The 3708-nt window shown below is 39.9% G+C and overlaps 1 pseudogene; it reads right to left on the bottom strand.

Moving 5' to 3' along the window:
- Window positions 1-344: 344 nt before the first annotated feature.
- Window positions 345-2763, bottom strand: Reg3b-ps1 (regenerating family member 3 beta, pseudogene 1; annotated as a pseudogene).
- Between the last annotated feature and the right edge of the window lie 945 nt (window positions 2764-3708).

Below are 3708 nucleotides of genomic sequence, written 5' to 3' on the forward strand. Positions count from 1 at the left end.
CCAGTAGATGCATCATAGACACTGTTTCACAGAACAATGCTTAGAACTAGGATTTCCCTTAGCACTTTCCAGAGGTTCCTTTGGTAACTGCTCTGCATGACTTTGTGCTTTATTGTAAAAATGGAGCACAATATCAAAAAGTATTGACTACATCTTATTATTGGTCTCTGAATCCTAAGACCACAATCCCCAGAGAATGTACTGGTGAAAAGCAGCAGAGATGGGATGAAGAATTTGGTGAGGGAGTGTGGAAAGGACCCGCTCTTTCTGGATGAGCCATCATATTCACTCCTTTGTCGATGGGAGCTTCAAAATATTTTTAGGCATTTGAAATCAGAACTTCCCTAACACTTGAATTTGAAGACATAGGTAAATATTGTGCCACAATAATAATCTCTCCACTTCTGATAAACTGCAGAGAGACAAGAGGTGAAAAGGAATGAGTCTGGTAAATTTGTGATTATAAAGAAAGGACAACTCAATCTTCTGCTCTGGACTTGGATACCACTTCTGTATACTCATCATGTTTGCATCTTCAAAGAAAGGAGACACAGAAGGAACCATAAGAAATGGGTAGTCACTGGCCTACACCGAATTTGTCAACTCCGGGCTGTATCCTGGAGGTCAAACTGGATGTGGGAAAATGGGTTTAGTAAGAGAAAACTCTTCACTATCTTACCTGAGGCCTGAGACAAAGCTTCACAGTAGCCTCCATCTGTACACACAGAGGCGTTCCTCTCCTCTACACTTAGTAGGTCAGAGGGTCAGAGTTACTCCTCCTCCATCTACGTTTATTGGGCATTGTGCCCTGTAAGTTGTAAACAGTGTGTGGCAAAGGTTCATTAACACTTTCCATGACATCTTCACTGATTCTCTGCCTAGTCTCCCCAAATTTGTTATGATCATACACAGTTGCATTGGGGTAGAATAATATTTGAGAATCCCTCAATCCTATTTACAAACTCCAGAAACTGTGGGATGAAATTAGGGAAACTGAAATGTATGTCTTCTTCATAAGCACAATTGGTGCTACATTTGAGAGTTCTTCAGAAACATGTGGACAAAACCTATTCTATGAAGAAATTACAAATACAGAACATTTCTTTGTCCAGCATTTCCTGACAATTGTTATGTGCTGACTCTCTGAGGCTGATGAAAAAGTCATCTAAAGTTTTAGTAAGAACTTAGGAAAAGTCAACAACAGCATATGAATTTTGTGTGAAGTCTCAGACTTCTACAAAGCTCTTGAGCTGTTATTTCGCTTGTTCTAATGTTACCCAGCACTGCAGCTCTAAGGCCTATTTGGTTCTTCAGGGCGAGTCTCAGGTACTCTTCCACAGGGACAAAAGGCACTAAGGGGAATAATCAAGGCAAAGATAGGATCACATATGTGAAAGACAATGGAGTCCATTCGAGATGTATGGGTGGTGGGTAAAACTCCTTTTCACCAGGGAGGACACAAAGATAATTTCACCATAAGTGAGCAGAAATGCCAGGTATCCTGAGAAATGCTTCTGGAAGTACACCTGTGTGAAGAACAGAATGAGAGAGTGAATGAAACCTTCCTAGAAAATGATAGATAATACGTAAGGTATTGTGTGCCTCTCAGTCAGCTTTGCCATAGAGATTGAAATACAACTCCCTTTTGACTCACAAGTACTTTCTTCTATTGCTCCCAACACTGTTTGTTGGCACTTATTTCTGCATTAGCCCAGGTCTGTGGTTTCAGAAACAGTAAATAGCAATAGGAACCACAGGCTTGGGATTCTTGGGGCAGCTGATGTGTGGAGAAGGCAGATTCATTTGTGATTGTTCACCTGGCTTAGAGAGGGATATAGACAGTGATGGAGTGAATAGGAGAGTGTAGAGAAGGAGGTCAACATAGAAAATGATTCTGAAGCCTTCTTTGAAATTACGATTGTAATACTGAATGACTTAGTACTTTCCTAGTTGCTGATTTTTCTATGTGTGTGTATGTTGTAGGGGATGGTATATGTGCTGGGCTATGCAACAGCATGTAGACATGATACCATAGGTGATTTCTTGGTCTGTATTTCTATTGTATTAAAAAGGGGTTCTCACCAACATAGCCCAGTTTATAGATTTTGCTAGATTGGCCATCCAGTGATCCCCATAGAAATTCTTCTCCCCTCCTCCCCAGCATTTGGATTAAAACCAACCACCACCATGTCAAGTTTAATTTACCTGGGGTCAAGGTATTCAACTTGGCTTCTCATACTTGCTTAACAAGTACTTCACTGGCTGAAATACTGTATGCCCAACAACATTAGGTTCTTAATTTAACAAGACATTTTAATGTGGAGAAGCATGATGATTTTTTTATTTTACCCTGTCATCATTGTCATTTGTTCTTTCTTCTCTGGGATAACAGGTTTGGAACTTCATCTTCTGTCCTCTCTCTCCTTCCTTAGATATCACTACAGACCTTTAAGCTTTCTTTTTTCAACCTTCCAACATGAGTTTTCTGATAACATGGGGAAAGTTTCATCTATAATAATGAAGCACTGTGGCATATCCCCCCTCCTCCAATGATCCAGAGGAAGGAAGGATGTGGAAGACTTTTCTGTGTGGATTCTCCTTGTACCTTACACACAAGACTCTTCAGAGTCCTCATTTCTCTTCTGCTCTGCATATTCACAGGGAATCCAGTGCTAGACACAGAAGAACTTAACCTTGTACCCAAGACAGGAGCAACAGGCAAGCCAGCAGCAACCAGGACATGTTATGGAGGGTCATGCAAGATATCACAATATTTGTGAGGTATCAGGAATAAGTCCCTGAAGAGAGTGTGGTCAGAAGTGAAATAAAAGGAGAACACAACGAGTTTCACTCCTATTTATGCAGCTTTGCAAGGAGAACCTAATTTGAGTCTAATCCCACTGTTTTCTCTGGTTCCAGAGCAAACTGGTAGGGACATGTTCACCCTTCAGTTCCTAATTCTTCTGAGTTTTAGAGATGTGTCTTGTGAGGTCAGAAAAAGTTCTACATCTCTTTCTGCAGTGTGGGAGGCAGATACCTGTCAGCCTTTCATTATCTTTTAGCTCCACTTACCTATATTTACAAAGATCTAGGATGGTTTGACAGGACAAAGGTGAATTCACTTTTAAAAAAAGAACTGATGGAAGGGTGTCCAAATGAATAAGTATAGCTCATGCAGTTCTCTGTGGTGGGTAGTGGTTGGCAAGGGTGCCAGGAGTTTCCAGTAAGAATTCAGGACTATTCATGGCAGAGTGTGAGAACTGCTACACATGTTCCTTTCCTGTTAATCCAGCTCTGACCTCAGAACCTGATCATGTTTCAAAACTGCTACCCTCTACCAGGTGTCAAGTTCTGGGAAATTTAAGTAATAACAGGCATTCTCTTGATACCAATTATGCAGTTTTATATAAACAATCACAATTTATAAACATTACAATGCTTGATTTTTAAAGAAATGTGTATAGTTGTATAAAACAAAGAACTCATCTTCACTTATATTGAAGAATCAACTGACTTCTGTATATATATGTGCATTTTTGTGCCTAGCTAATAAAATTTTAGGTACATCAAAAGTGCTGAATTTTGTGTGCTAAAACTTGATTTATTGAGTGCTGGAGAGCAAGTATATAATACAAAGTAGAATTAGCTGTTCAATGACTGCTTCAACTTTCTGTTAGCAGGACATAAACTGTGAAGCAATCAGTGAGA

Source organism: Rattus norvegicus, chromosome 4 (genome assembly GCF_021556685.1).
Source record: "Rattus norvegicus strain SHRSP/BbbUtx chromosome 4, alternate assembly SHRSP_T2T, whole genome shotgun sequence".
Classification (NCBI taxonomy): domain Eukaryota; kingdom Metazoa; phylum Chordata; class Mammalia; order Rodentia; family Muridae; genus Rattus; species Rattus norvegicus.